The sequence below is a fragment of the Budorcas taxicolor genome, chromosome 5 (genome assembly GCF_023091745.1).
Source record: "Budorcas taxicolor isolate Tak-1 chromosome 5, Takin1.1, whole genome shotgun sequence".
Taxonomy (NCBI): domain Eukaryota; kingdom Metazoa; phylum Chordata; class Mammalia; order Artiodactyla; family Bovidae; genus Budorcas; species Budorcas taxicolor.
In genome coordinates this window covers 126269689-126294046 of record NC_068914.1, presented here as the reverse complement: position 1 = coordinate 126294046, position 24358 = coordinate 126269689, and the positions used below count along the sequence as shown (strand labels likewise).

Sequence of the window (24358 nt, the reverse complement as noted above, 5' to 3'; positions counted from 1 at the left end):
CCTCGAACTTTGGCAGTTTGTCTGTGGCTTATGACAGTAGTATTTGTACTGTGTTCAGCTTTTAAATTCTTAAACAAGCTCTTTGCCTTCCCCTGAAGTAACCCTAGACAGGTTGACACCCAAGTGGGTGTTGATTCTCTGGCCAGCCATATGGAACGTTTCCTGTTTTCCTGGTCTTTTGCTGATTCTTATTGGTTCCATAGGGCTTCCCATATTGCTCAGTAAAGAATCTGCCTGCAATGCAGGAGACCTGGGTTTGATTCCTGAGTTGGGAAGATCCCTTGGAGAAAGGAATGGCTACCCATTCCAGTATTCTTGCCTGGAGAATTCCATGGACAGAAGAGGAGTCTGGTGGGTTACAGTCCATGGGGTCGCAAACAGATGCAGCTGAGTGGCTAACACTTTCACTTACTTTCACATCAAATCTCTGATTGGTGACATGGGTCTTAACATCCATGGGTGCAGACTTTTCACATGTTAGAGTGTTTAAGATGCTGAGCTCATTTGCAAAGGCAGTGTCCATTGTTTTTCACCTTTTACAGTTATTTGCTATCTCTTCATCTGCTTCAGGAGGGGATTCGATTCCTCTTCTTCCTAATTTTAGGACACTTTTACTGTTTTTGCAGTTATCAAATATGATGGTGTTAATAATGATTTCCCAGGTGACCCTACTGGTAAAGAGTCTACTTGCCAATGCAGGAGATGCAGGAGATGCGAGTTCGACCCCTGGGTCAGGAAGATTCCCTGGAGGAGGAAATGGCAACCCACTTCAGTATTCCTCCCTGGAAAAATCCTATAGACAGAGAAGGCTGATGGGCTACAGTCCATGGGGTTGCATAGAGTTGGACATGACTGAGCTACTGAGCGCATGCATGTGCACGCGCACACGCGCACACACACCCACCCACCCCATCTCAAAATCAATCACAGATACAGCCACTTCCCCAGAATAAAAAACAAGATGGCAGAAACTGAAATGAGTCTACATGATTCTGATACCATCTATTTTGGGTCAGCAGAGTTGTGGTAGCTTTGCTATGGAGCCTCACTTTCATTCTGTCTATGAATATTTGGAAAATTGAAAGTTGCACATCACTAAGCACTTTTTTTTGTCCTGTTCTCCTTCTATACAGTCATTGCTCTTCAGCTTTTATGACTTGGAGATTTTGGTTACACTTCTCTAGATTCTTCAGCAGTCCTGGAAACACAGTAAGTAATTTGTGTATTTAATATGAAAAATGCATTGTGGTAATCCATGTTTCCCAAATGTTGTTGCCCAGCAGTGGAATATAGACTTAGCCCTCTGTATTTCCTCTTCCCTGCTGACATGTTCTTGGCTCCTTTTTCTTCCTGAATGTCACCAATCAGGGTACAGGTCTAGTAATAATTTTACCACAACAGTAATCATTTATTTGCTTAATACTTACTATGTACCAGATATAGTACTGAGTACTTTATATAAATATTATCTCATTTAATCCCACAGCAACTGTCTGAGCTGTTATCTCTAGTTACAGACAAGGAAACTGGAGCCTAGTGGGGTGAAGGGACCAGGGCCACAGGAGTAGCTGAGTAGATAATTCAGTGGCAGGGCTAGAAACTGATCTCTGAGATCCAGGGTTGCTTTCTCTTATACTGCTTTATTTTATTACAAAAAACTTCTCCTGTGCTGTTTAATTTACCTCCTCCTTCTAGTCTCACTTGAATTTTGTTTCCTTTCCTCTCCTCCCTCCTTTTTTTTAGGAGTTATTTACATTTTTTATATAGAACATAAATTCCTTTGGGAAAAGTGTACAGAAATAACTTCAGCTCTGCTCAGATTTCCTATAAAGGGGGACCTGCTCTTGGCGAGAGCTAACTATAAGAAGAACACTAGTAACACCTTAGTTTGTATTGTGCTTTAGAGTCTTATAAAGCATTTTTAGACATTTTCTTGGTTAATCCTCAAAGCAAACTTAAATTTGTGTCTTTAGATTAAAAGCTGCCAAAGGTAGTTTGCTAAGGCGTCTGCAAAGTTAGTTGATGAGACGGTTTTGGGCCTCAGCGATTTTAATGCTGAAATAAATGATGTGATCAAATGTTCTGATTTCACACCAGTTGGGAGCAGATGTATATCATTGTAGCACAGCATTTTCCTAAAGGGTCTTACAGTTTTGGACTTTTTTGGTCAAAATTGAGAAATTGGAATTTTAGTTTTGCATTTTGAGTCATAGGCTGTTTTAAGTCCTCAGTTCTTACAGGTCAGGTGAGTGATAGTTAAGTTTCTATCTGCCTCATCCTGCACACAGCTGTTGGATTTAACTAGATTAATTATGATGAAGGAATGGGTGGAGGGAGGATAGATATTGTTTCAAAAGTGAAATTAAAGAAGGAGGGCTTGGTGAGGAGTCTTCCAGTAGCTTTGTTTTAGGAAACCGATGATAAGCTTTAAAGGATGGACAAGCTGCAAGTATTCACCTATGGAATTTGAGTGATCAGAGAGTTTATTGAATGATCCATTTTTGAAATACTATCTTGTACCTGTATCTTGCTTTATTAAATTTAGTGTTTGCCTAGCTGTGGACATTTTTACTTAGCTGAGCACTTATCCATTGACTTGCCCCCATTACGGAAACGCCATAACATGTTTGCCCTTCATGATGAGTCTGTATGTGTAAGCAGGGGCTGACTTTAGAGACTGGGGAGTTACCTTTTGTTGTGTTTTTACAGTAGTGATCCATTGCATTTGGACACATCTTTCAAATCTGGTTGAGGATGTTCTCCTTATGTCCACTATTACTTTGCCAAACAGAATAGACTTTCTATTTTGGTGGCAAGAGTGAAAAAATTTCAGTCTTGAATTGTGTGTATTATTTGACCCACTGATATTCTTAATATTGGCAAATCCTCAAGGAATCACAGACTCATAATATTTTCATGAGCTTAATCATCACAGTTCAACATTTATCAACTATATTCTGGACACTTTTATTAGGTACCACAGCAAAATAGAGACAAGTGAAAGGGATTGCCCTTCTATTTAGGAAGGTTCAATCCAGTAAGAGACCTAATGTATGAGTACAAATAAGTGTAAATCAAGCAGAAAGTGATAAGCAAGTAACAGGGTACTGGGAAACAGAGGGAGAAAAGAATGCGTCTGGCTGGAGAGATTAGGATGGCTTCCTGTATAAAGTGAAATAGAAATTGTCCATTTATGAGTGAAAGACATGCCAGGGGAGGGATTAGCATGAGTTTGAAATATCTCTATAACACCTGATGAGTTTTGTGTTAATTATTTACTTCTTTCTCTGCCCTTTTGGATTTTAGCCCATTCAGCTTAGGGAACAGGTGTTTTTCAGCTTTTCATTCTCTGCATCATCAACTGTTCAACCTGGTACATTTAATTAAAGTTCTACTTTAGTAAGATTACAGACACGGTAGTGTATATGGGACGGATTCAAGGGAAGATGGACTGGAAATGGAAAGACCGAGGAAGAGGCTGGTTTAAATAATCTAAGAGATTGCACTCATGCTCAGTTGTGTCTGACTCGTTCATGACCCCACAGATTGTAGCCCACCCACTGGGCTCCTCTGTCCATGGCATTTTCCAGGCAAGAATACTGGCGTGAGCTGCCGTTTCCTTCTCCAAAAGGATTGATAGTGAAATTCTAAACCTGGTGGGAATAAATAAATTTATATTTAAAAAAAATAAAGAAAGAAACCTGGTGGGATTGGAAAGGAGAGACTTGGATGGGTGAGTGTTGGCCCTTCATGTTGAGACATAGGGAGTTCTTTGCCTCTGTGATTACATGTGAGATCTGTGTCCTGTTCCAGGAGATGCAGTGATGGAAAGACGAGTTGTGCCCTCAGAAAGCAGGCAGGCAACTGCTGGGCTACCTCAAGGTTTAGAGATAATTGCAATAGCATATAGCTGCTGTAATGAAGGAGCACTCAGGAAGAAAGGAAAAGGAGCACCTGTTTGGGAGAATCAAAGGTTTCCAGAGAGGTGGTGGTGTTGGAGCTTAGACCTGAAGGGTGAGTAGGAGTTTTTCTGGCCAACAGGCAGGAGGAAGATATAATAGCATAGAATGTGAGAGACTGTTCGGGGATTACTTTGCGTTGGGACAAGAGGCTAGGTAAAATAAATGAACTTGTCCTGTAAAATAACTTTTTATTGGCTATGTTTTTCCAAATTTAGTTTCTTTAGCTTCAGCACTCCGAACTTTTGTAAGGAAATGTTCCTGTTGCCTCTTATAGCCTCATGGAAGCACCTCTGCTGTGTTTCCCAAATCGTCTGCCAGGGATACATTGTCTCTTGCTTTCATTTTGTGAAATTAAACAGAAAAGGTAATGATACCATTAGCCAGAGAGGAGAAAAATCCTAAAACCCTTTCCTTTGATGAATGCCTGGAGCAAGTAAGCTTGTTGTATGAGAGTGCAGCATCAGAACACAGCTTCAAGAGCACCTGACTTGAGAGGAACATAATTATTTACCTTTCCCATAAAGTTTTATGGTGCCCCTAGAACTTTCCCAGAATTGTAATATCTAGTGCTGAAGTCCTTTTATTCTGGATCTAGCCTTGATTTTTTTTTTTTCCCCATCTTCTCTACTCTAATGCTTATTGTGTGGTAATTACTTAGTAGGATTCTAAACTTCAAATGGTGTCAACCATTACCTCTAGTTTGTCCTGTTTCTCTCTGTTTTGCTCATTTAGAAACCTGCATCTGCAAGTTATGGTTCTGAGCCTCCCCATTAAACTGCTAGAGCTAAAAAGCACTTGTGGTTTCTTTCCACAAAAGTTTATTTGCTGGAGCCATTTGTTTTCTGTCCTGTGGATTGGGTCAGTGATACAGAATATAGTTAAATTCTTTTCTAAGGACAACCAAAAAGTTCATTGTAGGCTCCAGTTAGATTTATACCCATTGTATTTCTAGGTGGGGGGTTGAGGGGGTGGCAGCTGTGTTAGCTTTACTGCCATTAGTGGTAATAAAAGTTTATGGGTACTGCCAGGAAGAAAGTGAAAGACAAGGGCACGAGAAGAAAGAGAAGGCTTGCAGGGGGGCAGGACAGGTGTTGACTGGGGGAAGGAGAAAGGTGCATATGGTTGAGAGAGGTCAAATATCTCTGACACCTGTTCCAAGTGTCTCTGGGTAGAACCAGTGTTATTTTTTAAGGTGAAATTTTAGTCCTCTCTAAAAATACCCTGGGTATATTGTTGTGCCCAAAACGATAGTTTGTTTTAATCAGACATTTCTGGATTTAATTTTTTAAAATGTGTTTTTATACCTGTGTCTCTGTGTTTTTAGAATTGAGCGGAAAGGGAAACAAAAGCCAATACACTTTAAATATTAGTGGAAATTATAGCTACGTTTCGGAAAACCTTTAAGACTTAAAACCATAGGTTAAGTCTAGCCCCAGTCAGGCACAGGGTGACAGAAAGGGAAAGGAAGAATAAGTAGGCACATGTGTTTGGGTAAAACTGCATCCTGATACCAACCGTATGACAGGACCCGTAGAGGGGAACGTAGAACAGGAAATCAGGTAAGAGCCTGTGCTCACCTGTCTTGGTCAGTCAGGGACTCCTTCCCTTTGCGGAGACGTTATCAAACGAGAAACTTTAGTTCCTCAAAGTGTTTTTTCATCCTGGACAAACGTGGCCAAAGAATTAAAATAAGTATGGGAAAAAAAAGTATGATTTTAGTTTTTCTGTAGTGGTAATTAAAAGTTTCCTCAGATTGTAAGACATACTAGATTGAATTAAAGTATTTGACTCATTTTCAGAGTTGAAAGATCCTATAGAGGTCAGATAGTCCATTTCTGTGCTGTGAATTCCCCCTAATCCTTGGTAAGTGGGTGTTTAATCTTTGCCTAACTATTTCAGTTCCTTGCAAAGAAAAGAAACTTAACAGATCATGAAATCACTGACTTTCATTGTCTTGAGTGGTTGGTGTTTTCCAGCCTTCTGTCCCCAACCCTCTGCTTACTTCTCACACTCTGGGGACTGGATGATCTCATAGGATCTGAAGCTTCCTTCAGTGACTACTCTGTGATGATGACTTTCAAACCAGACCCCTTTTCTGAGCTTGAGACTCCATGGTTTATCTCTTTCGTAGACATCACCACCTGGGTGTTTTTCCACAAGACTCAGTGTTGTCTTCTCCTTTCCCGGAATCTGTCTCAGGCTTCTTACCTCCTCCAGTGCACGGTATTATTCTCTTTGGTTGTCCCAGCCGTAAAGCTGGAAATCATCCTTGACTCTCCTCTTGTTTATCACTCACATAAACTCTTAGTTGCAGCATGTGGAATCTAGTTCCCTTTCAGGGATTGAACTTGGGCCCCTGGAACTGGAAGCATGGAGTCTGAGCCCATAGACCACCAGAGAAGTCCCCAGCTTGGCTCTTTCTACAATGTCAGTATCTTCATGTGGACTCCAAATTATTGAAATAACCGTCTTTTTCTGCTACCAGCCTTGTGCTCTTCCAATCCGTTTTATGTGTGGTTGCCAAAAGGGTTCTCCTCAAACATAAATCTGATTATGTAACTCCCATCAGTTACAGTTTCCAACGATTCTCCATCATCTCCACCAGATTCCTTCCCATGGCCTGTGACCTGAGTCCCTTCAAGAAGTGGTGCCCTTTTGCTTTCCTAGCCTTCTCTTTCATTACCCCCTCTACTCACCTCTGCAGCTTTCTCTGACCTTGAATCTTACATGCTTCTTTCTGGAATTCCTTCTCCCACACTCTTCTGGGTAACTCCTGTGCTTTCTTTCATACCCTGCTTAGGTATCTGCTTTTGAGGATGCCTTCCTTGATCTCTCATCTCTTGTTCAGAGTTAGGTACCCCTCCTTTGCATTCCCACAATATCTTGTAATACAACACAATCATAGCTAACATTGTGAACATTTCCCATGTGTCCAGACATGGGACAGTATAAATTGAAAAACTCTTCATTACTCAGATTTCAACTGTTTCTCATCACAGAGTTAGAGATAATTTTATATCACTGAAAGAATGATGAAGGAAATGGCAACCCACTCCAGTATGCTTTCCTGGGAAATCCCGTGGACAGGAGCCTGGCAGGCTACAGTCCATGGGATCGCAAAGAGTCAGACACGACTTAACCACTAAACAACAGCAAGAGTGACGACTGAGGACAGCTATCTCAATCATCTCTGTCTCAAGATAAGCATGTTCGTTTAATTTGTTCAAATATCAGGGATTTCAGACTTTTTACTTTCCTGACTACTCTCTTCCACATGTGTTATATTTTGTTAGTTTCCTCTCTTAAATAAAGATAAAATACAGTTTTCATACAGAGAAACAGGACTCCACAGGTTTGTGGTATCTGGATATAGAATGACACAACTTAATGTATAGACTTTGCTTTTCCAGTTCCATAAATGTGAATTTGTGTGTATGTGTGTGTCCAGAAATATTTGGGATTATGGAATCTACTTATATTTAGCAAGTGACCAGGAGACTGACAGAGAAACAAGACGTCAACTAATGAATTTATTAATATCACTGTGAGTAGAACGGAAACTTCATAATTTGGTCAGCGCACTGTCACCCCAGCAGGACAGTCTACATGGGAAGTGGTTAATTCTAATCAAGATAGGTCATCTTAATGAGGAGTGTCACTGAGCCAGGAGAGTTGATGGAGCCTCTTTTTAATAAGGATACACCTACCAGCAGTGCTCTGGACATTGTTAGCCATCTCTGTCTCAGACAGTGTTGGGGAATACAGGCAAAATCTTGCTTGTTAAGCTCCTGTCCCCACCCCCAACAGATTAATGTAACATTCTTCTCTTAACAGGCTCACCAGGTGGTGCTAGTGGTAAGGAATCCACCCATCAGTACCGGAGACACAAGACATGCAGGTTTGAGCCCTGGGTCAGGAAGATCCCCTGAAGTAGGAAATTGCTCCCTACTCCAGAATTCTTGCCTGGAAAATTGCATGGGCAGAGGAGCCTGATAGGCTACAGTCCATGGGGCCACAAAGAGTTGGACATGACTGAGTGACTGAGCGCCTTCTGTTAATATAGTCTTTCCTTTAGCCAGACAGAAACACAATTGACAATGTTTCAGCTTTCTTAATTCACATTCTGTTATAATCCAGCCTCCCAGAAAGTACACCCTGCTCACTTTTGATTGGGTTTGAGTGTTCTCAAATATTTTCAATCATACCTTTTCTTGGAATTACTTATGTTGATTATCATTTCTAATTCTTTTGGTTCATGCTGTTATTACTCCCAGAGGGTGACTTAATTTTCAAATTGTGAGGACATTTTACTTTGTCCTTTTGTACTTACTATAGCACATTGCCAACTATTGAAAACTTCTCCAGGTCAGAACCCAATGATACAGCCTGCTGCTGCTGCCGCTGCTGCTAAGTCGCATCAGTCGTGTCCGACTCCGTGCGACCCCACAGACGGCAGCCCACCAGGCTCCCCAGTCCCTGGGACTCTCCAGGCAAGAATGCTGGAGTGGGTTGCCGTTTCCTTCTCCAATGCATGAAAGTGAAAAGTGAAAGGGAAGTCACTCAGTTGTGTCCGACCCTCAGCAACCCCATGGACTGCAGCCTACCAGACTCCTCCGTCCATGGGATTGTCCAGGCAAGAGTACTGGAGTGGGGTGCCATTGCCTTCTCCGATGATACAGCCTAGTGTATGGCGTTCATCTTGCTTGTTTCTAATCTATGTCTATTAACTCAGCCTAAGATTGAGATCATGTAAATTTTGAGGACAGCTTTTCCATACTTTTAATTTGTGTCAAGCTTTATTCAGCAAAATCTTTAGTTGTTCCTTATGTATATAATAGTTTATCACAATTTATACTTAGCATTTGTTTTTGAATCAAAATATAATTTTTACCTTCTTTCTATTAAATTTCATTTGTTAAAGTTCAGTTCAGCCGCTCAGTCATGTCTGACTCTTTGCGACCCCATGAATCGCAGCACGCCAGGCCTCCCTGTCCATCACCAACTCCTGGAGTTCACTCAGACTCACGTCCATCGAGTCAGTGATGCTGTTCAGCCATCTCATCCTCTGTTGTCCCCTTCTCCTCCTGCCCCCAATCCCTCCCAGCATCAGAGTCTTTTCCAATGAGTCAACTCTTCGCATGAGGTGGCCAAAGTACTGGAGTTTCAGCTTTAGCATCATTCCTTCCAAAGAAATCCCAGGGCTGATCTCCTTCAGAATGGACTGGTTGGATCTCCTTGCAGTCCAAGGGACTCTCAAGAGTCTTCTCCAGCACTACAGTTCAAACGCATAAATTCTTCGGCGCTCAGCCTTCTTCACAGTCCAACTCTCACATCCATACATGACTACTGGAAAAACCATAGCCTTGACTAGACGGACCTTAGTTGGCAAAGTAACGTCTTTGCTTTTGAATATGCTCTCTAGGTTGATCATAACTTTTCTTCCAAGGAGTAAGCATCTTTTAATTTCATGGCTGCAGTCACCACCTGCAGTGATTTTGGAGCCCCCCAAAATAAAGTCTGACACTGTTTCTACTGTTTCCCCATCTATTTCCCATGAAGTGATGGGACCAGATGCCATGATCTTCATTTTCTGCATGTTGATCTTTAAGCCAACTTTTTCACTCTCCTCTTTCACTTTCATCAAGAGGCTTTTTAGCTCGTCTTCACTTTACCTTCTGTAAAAATTAATTTGGATTCTGACTCTGCTGTCCTGCTCATGGTTATTCATCCTCACGTTTTGGTAAGAGTGTCATTAAAAGCTTTATCTGGTTCATTGTTAGTATAACTGTTGAAGCCCCATAAGTCTTGTATAGAACTTGCCTATGAGCATTCTGGGTTTTGTTGCTTTATAAACACATCTCAGCCCATGTTTCATCATCTTTCTCCCTTAGCCCTCTAGAAAGACTTGGAGAGTGAAGCTTGTTAAATACCTTTCAAAGAGTCACATAGATTGTTTGCCAAGAAAAGAAGTAGAGTTACTGGGCAAGACTTGTTCCTCCTGAATCCATGTGGATTTTTAGTGACCACCCATCTTTGTTCAGAAACCATCTGCTTTATGATGTTTTTTCGAATATTCTTCAAGCTGGGTGATAAGCATAACGTTATTGATATTAGTGTTTCGTCATATCCATGCTCTTTTGTAATGTTCATGTTAGTATTTTGTAATGTTCATGTTCTTTCCTCATTTTGGAGGATTGGGAGGCCTGTATTCTGTCTTTCAGCAGAGCTCTCAGGTCTCCATAATCCATCAAAGAGTACTTGTCCTCAGCAGTTCAGAGGCAAATTCCTGGTGTGTGACCTTATCAGCTGGCTGAGTTAGAAGACCTGCAAGGCACTGGGGGCAGCTCTTTTGTGGCCCCTGCCGTCTTGGGCTTTGGTTCCCTCACCCCACGGACTCCACTTCCGGCCCTCATCCTGAGGAGGAGACCAAGGAAGGAGGCCGAGTTCAAGAGGGGGATGCATACTGGACAGAGAGTTTTTAAAGTAGGGGCTGGCCCTGCTTCTCAAGGACGTTGTAAAATAGAAACATGTAAACTGTAAGGTGGTATTCAAGTGTAAAAATTTCAAAAAGCAACATAAAAGTAGAGGTCATTCTCTTTTCCCTGTCATGTGTTAACTACACCATTCACTTTAACCAGTGTACCCAGGCCTTTTGCAAATTTTCTCTCCTGGACATACATTCAAAAGCCCGTTTGGTAGCCCTTGATGGTTTTCTTAAGCTCAGCTCAATGTGGGCTTTTTGCTTCCTGATGTCACCCTGAGCTGCTTTTCCAGGCGTCCATGTTATGTGTTGTCTTTTATCTGTGTCTTTTAAAACCTCAGCTCGTTGGAGAGCTCTGTGTGCAGCTAGTCCTTTCAGACTCTTCTCCTCTTCTGTGTTGCACATTATAACCAGAATTCCATTTTTTTTTTTCATACCAAATCATTTAAGTTGTACTTTTTTCTATGTGACTAGAATGAACTGGGGCATGCTGTTTGATTCTGTCTCTTTCCACATGTCTTTCTCACTTTTCTTCTTTTTTTAGTTCTCTCACTTTGTCTCAGCCTTCTTTCCTAGATTATTCTAGTGATGTAGCTTTAAGAATTATTTACTCTAAAACCCAGAAGTTTAAACCTGTTATTTTATCAAGTCCTGTGTGGATATGAAACATCTTCCTAGTTATTCTTTTAAATTCATTTTCAGTTTATAATTTACTTTCAATCATGTCTGACTGTTTGCAACCCCCTGGACCATAGCCTGCCACACTCCTCTGTCCGCGGGAATTCTCCAGGCAAGAATACTGAAGTAGGTTGCCATGCCCTCCTCCAGAGGATGTTCCCAACCCAGATACTGAACCCAGGTCTCCCGCGTTGCAGGCAGGTTCTTTACTGTCTGAGCCACTGCTGCTGCTGCTGCTAAGTTGCTTCAGTCGTGTCCGACTCTGTGCGACCCCATAGAGGGCAGCCCACCAGGCTCCCCCGTCCCTGGGATTCTCCAGGCAAGAGTACTGGAGTGGGTTGCCATGGCCTTCTCTGTCTGAGCCACTAGGGAAGCCCAAATTTTCTTTCAACCAAGTTTGAAATGTTCACTATCTCCAGGGCAGTAATCATGTTTTCTACTTCCTTTGTATTTTCCTTGTGCCTACATGCTTGGTTGTGTCTGACTCTGCGACCCGATAAACTGTAGCCCACGAGGCTCCTCTGTCCATGGGATTCTCCAGACAGGAAAACTGGAGTGGGTTGCCATGCTCCCCTCCAGGCGATCTTCCTGACCCAGGGATTGAACTCTCATCTCCTGCAGCTTCTGCACTGCAGGCAGATTCTTTATCACTTTGCTACTGGGGAAGTCCCATTACCTGGCCCATAGTAGATGCTCAGTAAATACTTGTGGGATTAATTAATCAAGTATTGTTTAGCTAGAATTCTGTTCTTGAGAACTTCCTAAAAACATATGATGCATCTTCCGTTTTAGAGTCTCAACAGGGTTTACTTTTCTTTCCTCTGAAGTTTTTGTAATTTCTGTTCCCTAAGCATGTCCCACATTCCTATCCCCAGCAATTGTAGCCAACTTGAGAGTCTCTCTCAGGTTTTCCAGTTAACCGTTGCTCTTCAGTCAGCTGATTTCTTCCCAGTAGTTGTATTTTATCCAGAATGTTTCTTTCCCTATGTGAGAGATGGAGATTAAGCAAGGCATTATCAGGTTCGTTGAGTTTTAGCTGTAGGAGAGCTCTAGCAAATATCCCAAATGTTGAAGTCCCCATTACAGCTTGGTTTCTTTCTGTGTCAGCTTCAACCTCTCACATAATCCAGACCAGCAGTTCTTTATGTTTCTAAGTCCCATCCCTTCAAATCTCACTGATGCTTAGTGGTATTATAACTTATATTTAGCTTATTTTTATAATGCCAATTTTCTTTCTTTATTTAATCCCATATTCTGGACATAAGTTTGCAGGGATCTAAGGCTGCATTGTTGCTCACACCTTTCCCATTTCTTCTTCTGCAATAAATAACTTGCTAGACCATTCTCACCATTGTCATTTTTTAAGGAGAGCCTGACCGGGTGCTTTCATTGTTGCAGTAATATCTGCACTTTTTCTGTCTCTTTTTCCACTTTAAGCTTAAAGTCCACTTGATCAGTAAGTCAAAATTACATAGTCACTTCTGACAATATGTTCAGAGGAAACGAAAACACTAACCGGAAAAGATATCTGTGCCTCCATGTTCATAGCAGCATTATTTACACTAGCCAAGATACGGAAATGACCTAAGTGTCCATCAGTGAATGAATAGATGAAGAACTTGTGCACACACACATACACACTTGAGACAGGTTCAGAAAAGTGAAACATAAATGAGGTTGGAGAAATCAAGAAAAGCTTTGTAGAAGAGGGGAAATCCATTAGGCTTTCAAAATAAATGTACAGACGAAAGGAAGGGCCTTTTTTATGTTTAGATTTTCCAGAGCTTGGTGGTAAGATTGATTATGGCATGTCTCTTAGTTGATGAGGGGTGAGACCGGCAAATAATGGAAAATAGAGTTAAGTAGTTAGGGTGGAGCCAAATTATGGGGTTTAATAAAAGCCAAGCAAAGAAGTTAAGATTGGAATGGAAAAAAGGAGACAGCGTCGAAGTTTTTGAGCCTCCAAATGACATCATCTAAATTCTGTATACAGAGCCGTGATTTAGAGAAGGGTGAGATGGCCTCAGGAAAACCAGCTTGAACGCTGGTACCGTCACGTAGGGCTTCCCAGGTGGCGCTAGTGGCAAAGGACCCACTTGCCAGTGCAGGAGATGTAAGAGACACGGGTTTGATCTCTGGATCAGGAAGATCCCCTGGAAGAGGGCACGGCAACGCACTCTAGTATTCTTGCCTGGAGAATCCCTTGGACAGAGGAGCCTGGTGGGCTACAGTCTGTGGGGTCGGAGCAACCAGCATGCACACACGCACCGTCTTGTGCGGTCAGGGCCTGGACTACCCAGTGGCAGAAGTATGGGTGAGCAGTAAGATGCGATGCGAGAGATTTCAGCAGATTTTATTAATGAACCTGAAATGGGAAAGGGAGAGGTGAATGAAGGCTGCTTTCCAAGATTCTGATTGGGAGAAAGGTTGGTGCCATGGCTAGAAATGGGGTTGTTAGCAGACTGGCTGTGGGGGAAGAGTTATACATTTATTTCCAAGGTAATTAAGTGTAACTTTTTTTAAGATGTTTAAGTTGAAAGGAAGAAGCAAGAAGTAGGAATGAGGAAATAAGGTGTGTTACTTGTCCTTGTGGAGTATGGCTTACAGGCATAAGGAAGGGTGACTTCTCTCCCTGAAAGTTCAGAGACAGAGCCAAGAACAGGCATTCATGGATGGCTTCTTAAAGATAAATCTGAAGAGATTCTGGTATTTATGTCGATTGAAATTACTTTGAAAGTAATCCCTGCCTTGGTGATAAAAGACATGTAGTGATATTTCAGGAAATTACAAAGTTTGAAAAGGTATCAAGTTTTCAGTTACCTTTGAAAAGATAGCAGAGGAAAAATAGATAATTATTGGTGACGTTCTGGCTTTCTCTGATGCATCTAGAAGGGTAGGAAATGTATACATATATGTAAGTATACATGTGATGCACATATGCACGTGTGATCATACACTACATACACTTTTACAGCCTGCTTTTTTCATTTAATGTTGCACCATAATCATTTTTCCATGTCTTGAATTACTGCTTAAAAGTACTATTCTTTAAAAACTATATTTTCCCCATCATTTAGATTTATAGTTATTTAATCAACAGCTTTATTGTTGAACACTTAGATTGCTTTGAAATTTTTTACTCCATGAATAATATTATAGTAAACTTTGATGAAATAAATATTCTTCAGCTGTTACTTAAATATGAGCTCTCTGAAAGCAAAGACCTCCGTATCCCTAGGACTTGGAAGAATGCCTAGACATAGGGATTGCTTAATTAAAGAAAAAACAGTTATTGCCAGGATGAAAGAAGACCATTACATTCTCAATTCCTCTTACTTCCTTAATTCTGATTCTGTGCGTACTTTGGAATCTTCTTACTGTGATTTGGCTCTCAGTAGGAATCTGGTTGTAATGAAATGATTGGCCACGGATGTCCACACGACAGGTGTTCTTCCTTCTGTCACTGTCATATTTGTCAATCTTAATCATTTTTGAGGGGGTACACAGCACAGCATGTGGGATCTTAGTTCCCCGACAGAGATTGTGCCCCCTGCTCTGGATGTGTTTTCTTTTGAAGAGCATTATCACCTTATTTTCCTATGGTAATAAAACCACATTTTGAAGAACTGGCTGACCCAGTTCACAGATTTGTTTTACTTAGGGAAAACTTTAGTAGAAAACTAGAAACTTTCTAATTGTATTAGGGGAAGCCTAGTGTAAAAACCTTTTAACTAAGAGGTATGATTTGAAACATATTTTTCTACTGGAGCCTTCCACTGAACTCTACCTAAACCAAATAAGACCTGCTAAAAGCTGTAGAAATAGATTTATTTTTTATATTCCATCCAGATCTTTTCTGTTGCACCTTATGCTTATGTTGTTTTGCCCCCAAGGGAATCACATAAAGCTGTCACCATGTTCATGTAACACTTGAAATGACTGTTCCCTTAGTTACTAAAGGGTTGTATTTGGTTATGGGTTTTGATCCCAACTGCCCATGGTTTGGGTTGGACAGATCAGCCACTGAAGACTTAGGTATCTGAATACCTTTCACCAGAGTATTGTCTGCTCTCACCTGGCTTGGGGATATGCTCTCTGGTATGACCTCTGTGTCATAAAATGTTTCCCAGTTTGCATTATAGGAAATATGAATCCTAAAAGATCACTATGTAATTCACCATGTTAAAAGATTCTAGAGTCAAGTTAAGGAAATTCTGTTGCTTCCTTAGGAGATTTATCTGTTTAACCCATTAATCCTCAAATTTATTTCACTCCTGGTACCCATTTTCCCTTAGACATCTAAGAAAAAAATGGTTTATAGAACACACTTGAATAACTGATGCTTTGAGTTATTACTGTGTTGTTTTTCTGATTGTGAATTCAGTTTGGTTCCATTTTAAAGTTTAGGTTTTTTGTTTCTGCTGCAGATTTTAAAGTTTTCTTTATTTTAAAATTGTTACTTTTCTAGTCTGCCATGTATATGTTGTTTCAATGATGGATTCATTATGTAGACTTACCTAGGACTTATCTAAAAGGAATACATGTTAAATTGTTTTTTTAAGATTTTGAAGTGTGTTACATGTTAGAATATAAAATATATCTGTACAAAATAAGGAAAAATAATGAAACTGATTACAAAGTATCTTCCAGGGAGTTTAAAAACTAAAACTTTACCAGTATTTCAGAAGCTTCCTGAATGCCCTTCCTCCTCCGAGCTGTCTTTAATTTTATGGTAAACGGAGGAGTCAGACACGATTTAGTGACTGAACAGCTAGCACTTCCTGGCTTTTACTTACAGTTTCATCACCTCGGAATAGATCCCATTGAGTCAGTATTATTTTTTAGGTTTGCTTGTTTTTTTGAACTTTATATAAATGGAAACATACAGTGCATAATCTTCTTTTACTCATTTCCTTTTTTTCCAGTTTATGTTTCTGAGATTCACCCAGGTGCTGGTACCTTGTTCGTTTTCACTGTGGTGTAGTTTTCAGTTAGATGAATGTACCAGAATTTTTTTTTATTCACTTCTATTGATGATCTTATATTAGACCGTATAATAGAATATATGGTCTATAGAATATAATAGAATATATTAGACCATATAATAGAATCTTCTATTCTATTCTATTTGTTTCATACTTTTTTTTTATCTGTAGTAACAGTGTCCACTGAATGTTGTTAGGTATTGCATTTGTGCAGGGGTATCTTTTCCATTTATACCTAGGAGTAGGATTGCTTAGTCATTGGCTATTCATTTTTGCTTAGTAATATCCAGCTGTTCTCCACAGCAGTTACACCAGTTTAGACCTTTACCAGCAGTGGATAAGAATTCTCATTGTTCTGCTTCCTCAGTAGAACTAGATGCTGACAGCCTTTTTAGTGTTTGTGAATCTAGTGTGTGAACTGATACCTCATCAGGCCTTTAATATTCATTTCCTTGATTAGAATTGTAGTTGAGCATCTTTTATGTGTATGGGCCATTTTTGTTTTCTGTGAAATTCCTATTTGGGATTTTTGCTCTTTTAAAAATTTTGTTGTTTGTGTTTTTCTTATTGATTCATAGTAATTCTTTATGTATTTAAGATACATGTGTATGGTTTAGAATAGCGCCTGATACTTAGTAAGAACTGTATAAGAATAACTATTACTACTATATTACCATTGTATTTAGTTCTTTATTTTTATGTTTCAAATGTCTTATGCTAGTTTGTAGCTTATTTTTCATTCTGTGATGCTATATTTTTTTTAACCTAGTATTTTAATATGTATAAATTAAGTTTTATATAAGATCACCATGGCAAATTCATGGGGCAAATGTTACATTTCATAACCTATAAATTTTCAATCTTGAGTATCATTTTTGTTGTTGCTGCTCTTTTTTCCTAACCCCAGGAAAAATTAACCTATTTTGTTTCCTGTTCAAATTACTGTAGTTTAATTCTCTATGTTGTAGCCTAGTTAAAGATGCAGCTATCTCTCCAGATGTATTGTAATGATTTTGAAGACAAAATATCTTTGGCTTCATTATTTCAAAATTAAACACTCATAACTTAGGGCCTGCCTGAAATCTGTAACAGTTGCCCATAAGAGATTTAAATGAATCCTAAACTATTATTATAGTTGAGTGGTTGAGTCCTTACGATGTTAAATCACAGACTTAAGTTCTTTGAAATACGTAACTTGCCGACCAAGCTGTTAGTGGATTATTTTCTTCAGCTTAACAGTAGTTCAGAAATCTGATTATCTCCTGATAGATTCTTCCACATACTAGAAGGATGGTAAAAGGGGTATGTTAACAGATTATCAAGTTAACAACAGTGATGATGGACAGCAATGATCCTGATAATAACAGTTTCTCCAGATTGACCACTTAAGTGTCGAGTACTATCCTAAAGGCATCACATGTAGTAACCGACAAAAATTTCTTTAATCAGTGAGAAAACTAAAGACTCAGACAGGTGAATTAACTTCTCTAAGGTCCCAAAGCTAGCAAGAGTAGGATCAGATTCAAATTCAGTGAGTCTAGTTCCAGTCTCAGAAGTAGATTCCTAAGGTAGTTACTGACTTGGTGTCTGAAGTGTTACCTCATTTAGTTTTAAAAGAATTTACCTAAAACTCTGGATTGTTTTTTAATGTAGTGGTGAAAGAATGGAAAGCACATTTTCAGCATGATGGATGGAATCAAAATAGGAGGAGAGCTTGGAACTGGAGTTGTCTGGTGTGTCAGGCTCACATCAAAACACTTTGGATCTTTGTGAGTGGACTGTGGCCTGTGAAAGATTTCAAGAGCTCCATAGCCTTTAATTCACCGAGCCACCCCCACCCCCCTATATGCCATTGTCAACTATTTGGAAAGGGAAAAATGGGGGAAAGGCTTAAGAAATACCACAGAGAGCTCTCACTGATTAGAGGTTGGTTGGAGTCCTCCTAAAAGATTTGATAGGGGAATCTTATACAACTATTCGGGAAAATAGGTAAACATATTTGAAAAGTGTCCACTCATTAAACTTTAGGTTAAGAAAATTTCGCCCCTCATAATCTTTGTTTGGAATCTGAAACATTCTCCTTGGTTCATGAGGTAATCTTCTTTGTTGCTATTGCTGCTTTGTTGTTGTTCTGTCCCTCAGTCATATCCGACTCTTTGCAACCCCAGGGATTGCAGCATGCCAGACTTCCCCATCCTTCACCAGCTCTTGGAATTTGCTCGAACTCATGTCTATTGAATCGGTGATGCCATCCAACCATCCTGTCCCCTGTTGTCCCCTTCTCCTGCCTTCAATCTTTCCCAGCATCAGGGTCCTTTACTGCTTTGGTTAGTGGCTATTTTCAGATATAATTTTCACTCAGCTGTGGGCTCTTGATTCATTCAGCTATAGATTAAGTACTTACATAAATTAAGGCCAGTGCATTTGCTCTAAAAATTATAGAGTTAAATAAGTGAAAAGAGTGAAACAAATTATAGCTTCTTATCCATTCTATTTTGAGTGAATTAGCAGAGTTGGAATGACCATCTATAACAAAGGTAATTAGTACTGAGGTGAGCCACTGTAGGGTGTTATGATGATGACTCAGCTAGGGTGTGTATCTTAGTGGAAAAGTTTTCAAACTTTGCTGTGGGATTTAAATATTATGCCTTTTCCTTTCGCTTCCCCCTCAAGGAAGGACCAGGAAGGTAGCTCTTTTCCCTCCCTTATTTGGTCATAATGAAGGATTGCAAGTTAATTAGCTGCATTCAAAGCATCACACAGATTGAATTCCATATTTGTCTTGGAGGGAAGTCCAGACTTCTGTTTGGGGTGATTGAATCTGTGCTTTGTGAGACTGGGTGCAACTTCCTTGTATTCAAGGGTGGGATCATCTTGTCAACTATGAGGTATAAGTCACTTGGAAGAAATGAGCCCCTGAAGTGTGGGTTGTTTTTTTTTTAATGTTTCTCTCTGCCCTCTTTCACCCATTCTGTCCCCCCGCCCCCACCCCATACATCAGAGAGATATTGCACTTGCTTGCTACTTGGCAATAGGATCTATGAGGATTAATTGTATACATTGTTTTCTTTGTGGGTTGGGAACAGAAGGTTGCTCATTAACCTTTTCCCAAGTCCCTGAGAAGTACTGAAAACTTTGACAATTAAATATGAACTGTAAAAGAAACATGTAAATAAATATTGGGAAAGCAAAAATAAAGGCACAATTAGACATCTGAGAAGCATTATTTTCTAAATTAGCTCCTTTTATGATTTGAGTTTAAAATGCCCTTGATGTGTCAAAAAGAAACCCTACTAGCTTTTTTTAAATTGTTTTTAAAGAACGTCATGACCTTTATGCTATGTTGACAAAGCCTGTTTAGTTTGATTTTTTTTTTTTTTAACAGGGTGGGGGTTTTATACTTTGTTGATTCCTGTGGGGTGATTATGATTTGTTTCATGGAACAGATCCAGTATTAGAGGTAGAGTGGTAGAGGCCCTGAACCATGAGCCTAATGCTGGCTCCATTTCTAAATATGTGCCCTTCAACAAGTCTTGTCAACTTTGTGAGCCTCCGGGTTTTTTTTTTTATCCTTAAATGGGTTTGGGAGAGAGAGTACTGCAGAGTGGTGAAGAGTTCTGGGCTACTGAGTCTAGCAGGCTTGTTTTGGATATATCATATCAGATAAGGTACATGTCTCTGAACCCCATTTTTCCCTACTGCAAAGTGGTAGTAACTTTATGTACTACTCCTTAGGGTTAATGTGAGGATCAAAATCAAATGAGACATTGTATATAAAGTGTTAAGCTTGTTACCTGACTCATGATTAATGCTCAGTTCGTTACTATTAATTATATATTGTTGTTATTGTCAGTAATGTCTGAAGTGATATTAACATTTTATAAAGTTATGAGTTTGAAATTGGATGATCAGATTTTGAAGTTTTGATGTTTAGTAGCATAGGCTTACTGCTGAGAAAATCTTAAAAAGTATAAGAAAGTAAATACTTAACAGATGGGCAGAATTTTCTAATTTCAGACAATAGTCATTAATAGCAAGATGTTGTTTAGATGACCTCCCTTCCTGTGCTTTATTTTTTATCATCTTTATTCAAATAAAGATAATGGTTTCTGAGGGAAAAAATACTGCTTTTGTTTTATAAAAATTGAAACAGAATTCCATGTGGTTTGCAGCACCTAGGACTTCTACTCTCAGAAGTGCCCCCTTGGGAGCTCAGATAAAAGATACAATGTAATTTATAAGGAAAAAAGTATCTTCTGTAATAGTCTACATGTTGGGTGTAGTCTGACTCAAATAATAACTGAACTATCCACTCATTCCCTTGTGTGGGGATTATTGCTGATATGGTCTAAAAATCTGAAGGGGATAAGGGGTTATGGGGAGGGTCTCAGAGGGGCATAAAATTACCAGGACAATAATTTTCATCTCTCCTTACTGGTGCTCTTGATCAAGTCATTGCTAATATGGCCAGTGAGCAGGGAGTTAATCACCTGTACCACGTGGCACTGTTTCATTAGCTTATGAAAACTCATCATATCCAACACATAACCCACATTTGTTAAGCACCTGCTGTATGTGGGGCTTCCCTGGTGGCTCAGTGGTAAAGAATCCACCTGCTAGCACAGGAGACGTGGGTTCAATTCCTGGGTCAGAAAGATTCCCTGGAGAAGGAAATGGCAACCCACTCCAGTATTCTTGCCTGGGAAATCCCGTGGACAGAGGAGCCTGGCAGCTATAGTCCATGGGTCACAAAAGAGTCAGAATGACTTAGCAATTAAACAATGACAACAACATGTGTGGCACTGTGCTTGAACCTGGCCCCTCAATAATGGTGAATAGATAATGTCTCATGCTATAATTTCTGTATTATCTTGGAAGAAAGAAGCAGACTTATAGCAGAGTACCTAAAACCTGCATTTCTAAGATCTTTGCTTCATTTATACTTTGGAGAAGGAACCGATTGCCTTTACTGTACATCAACAACTACTTTCTCATGTAACTGAGTATGCTTTCTGTTCCCTGTTCTGAACCTCAGGGTGCCGCTAGAGCAGAATCTCAGGAATCTCCATCTACCTCAATTCAAGGCCTCATGCATCTCCTGCTTGACCATTTTCAGTTCAGTTCAGTCATGCAGTGATGTCTGACTGTGACCCCATGGACTGGATCATTTTAGTTTTCTCTTAAATACTAGATTTAATTTCCGTCCTTTTTACCCTCCTCTGTTCTATAAACACCACCAACTACCACCAAATCTGTACTCCTTTTCCAGCAGATCATCTAAAATGTAAATTGGATCACAACATTTCTGGTTTAGAAATCTTTAAAATGCTTTTCTTATCGCTTTTCAAGAAACTCCAAATTCCTTGGTGTGGCTTACAGGGTTCTTCTCAGTCTGGTCCCTGCTTTCTTTCCAATCTCATCTACTGCACCTTACTTTCTCTCTCCCTTTGCATATGAATTTATTTGTAATTCCATGCTTTCTCACATCGTGAAGGCCTTATAGTATTTTTTTTTAAAGATTATTTATTTTTGGCTGTGCTGGGTCTCCACTGCTGCACATAGGCTCTCTCTAGTTGTGACGAGTGGGGACTACTTCTAGTTATGGTGCTTGGGCTTCTCATTGCACTGGCTTCTCTGTGTTGCAGAGCTCAGCTCTAGGTACTGGGCTTCGTTAGTTGTGGCACACAGGCTCAGTAGTTGTGGTACATGGGCTTAGTTGCTCTGAGGCATGCGGGATCTTCTTCCCAGACCAGGAATTGAACCTGTGTCCCTTGCATTGCAAGGTGGATACTTAACCACTGGGCCACCAAGGAAGCCCCAGCCTTCTATTATTTTCACCTCCATCACTGCGATGTCATCATACATTGTAATGTTGTCATTTGTTTAGACATGTTTTCCACTGTGAGACTGGATCTTGAAGGCAGAGATTTTGCATTGTTTAATTTTGTATTCTACCCACATATAATACTGCCAGGCACATAGTGCACATACCCTAAATGTTTGTCAAACAAATAAATAAATGAGGGGTTAAGGATGCTCCTATGTGACCATAGTGTATTACTAATAACATGTGCAGTTCTTAACTGTATTATTCAATAACTAAGTCAGTTTATAAATCCAGTAATCATGGTATAGCATAGGGAAGTTAAGAACCATCTCATCCAATCCTTTCACTTTTTCAGACGGATGAACTCAGAACCAAAGAGACTGAGTAACTAAGGCCACGGCGCACACTGAGGAGTGATGGCATGAGGATTAACCCTGGCATGGACAGGCCTAGCAGATGAAAATGGGAAAGGCTTTTAATGTGATAATTGTTGTTTCAGTGGCTAAATCCTGTCCGACTCTTTTGTGACCTCATGGACTGTAGCCCACCAGGTTCCTCTGTCCACGGGATTTCCCAGGCAAGAATAGTAGAGTGGTTTGCCATTTCCTTCTCCAGGGGATCTTCCTGACCCGGGAATTGAGCCCATTTCTTCTGCATTGGCAAGTGGATTCTTTATGATTGAGCCACATGGGAAGCCCTAATGTGATAATAAGTAAACAACTTAGTTTGGGTATATTTTTTGAAAGCTTAATTATGAGAAAATTTTAATATATACAAAAATACAGAGGAGAGTATAATATATTCCCATGTACCATCACCAGATTTTACCAAATCATGGCATCTTATTTCATCTGTAACCATACTCATTCTTTTTGTATTATTTTACAGACAATTCTTGATAATGTTACAGTATTTCATCTGGGAATATTTCAGTATATATGGGATATGTTTTTAATCTTTTGAATATAGATCTCTTGCTATTCTGGGAAGTCATTATACTTCAGATAAAATAATGACGCCTTACTGAAGGCTTGGCTCCAGAAAACTGGCAGCCTCTCCCACTGGGGGGGTAGTCTTCATCCCCCTCCCAGCTGTTCCAAGACCATCAAGTCCACTGAGCCCATATCCCTGAGCTTCATTTATCTGTATGCCCTGGAGAAAGTTGTGCTGTTTTATTTAGATTCAGTTAGATGGAGGTGTAAGGGAGAAAAGAATCGGTGACCATATTAGTAAGGAAAATAGTTGTTAGAGAAAGGAAGATACTCTATGTATAAGGTTAAATAGCTTTAAAAAAGTTTATCCACAGGAAACCTTTAAAAGTTCTTGGAATCTTTGTTATTTTTATTTTCTCAAGATTATATTAGAAGCTTCCTTTTAATTATGGATTATTACAAAGTTAGAGAGAAAAATGGAAAGAACATTCATGTACCTGATGCATAAATCTTAACTTTTTGCTCTGTTTGCCTGAGTTTTTATTGAGATAACGAAACATTACATAGAGTCTGAAATGCCTTTGTGGTCCTTCCCTTCCTTCTCTCCCCAGACATACTCATCCCGGATGTAGAAGTTTTATTGTCTAGTGGATGTATAACCGCACAGTGAATAGTGTTTTGCCCTTTAGAAAGCAATGTTATCTCTCCCACTAGGTCTTCACAACTCCTGAAGTATGTAGGGAACTGTACAGAGTGTTTATATCACTTCTAAAAATGTACAACCCACTGAATTATCCAAGTTTCACTTAAAAGCTACAGGGTATGAGGCAATGTTTTATGATTTACAGTGTATCTCATTAGAAATGGAGTTCTGAGGCTTTTGTATGAATACTCTTCATATGCTTAAAGTACTAAAACTTACGTTTAAAAAGTATAAACAGTGTCATGAGATTGAGAAGGAACTTCAGATGAATAAATGGTCTTAACTTCCTCATTTTAGTGAAGCTGCCTTAAAACTTCCCAGGGCTTCCTAGGTGGCGCTAGTGGTAATGGCTAGGTAATGGCTAGGTAATGGCTAGGTGGCTGCCGTTGTAGGAGATGTAAGAGTTGGGAAGACCCCTTGGAGAAGGGAATGGCTACTCACTCCAGTATTCTTGCCTGGAGGATCCAATGGACAAAGGAGCCTGGCATGCTACAGTCCATAGAGTTGCAAAGAGTCAGACATGACTGAAATGACTTAGCATCCATGCACAGGTCTTAAAACTAACTCACAAGTAAGTTTTCTATGCACTTTCAAAGAAAATACCATAAGTAATGCTTGTTGACATATCAGGTTGGTTAAAAAATTCACTGAGATGTCTTGCTTTGCATTATCTAATAATATTTTAAAATTAATATCTGTAGAGTTTGCATAAGATTAAAATTTTTTTAAGCATTCCACCCCCATTGCCCCCAACCAGTTTTCCCAGCTATGTTTAGCATTGTTTTCTTGT

General features: G+C 39.8%; 1 protein-coding gene across 1 annotated transcript in view; it reads left to right on the top strand.

The window, feature by feature from the left end:
- Positions 1 to 24358, top strand: part of STK38L (serine/threonine kinase 38 like) — an 80489-nt gene that overhangs the window by 4425 nt on the left and 51706 nt on the right. The window contains exon 2 of the mRNA XM_052639971.1: positions 1134 to 1209. The gene's annotated coding sequence lies outside the window, so the exon portion shown is untranslated. The remainder of the gene's footprint in view (positions 1 to 1133; positions 1210 to 24358) is intronic.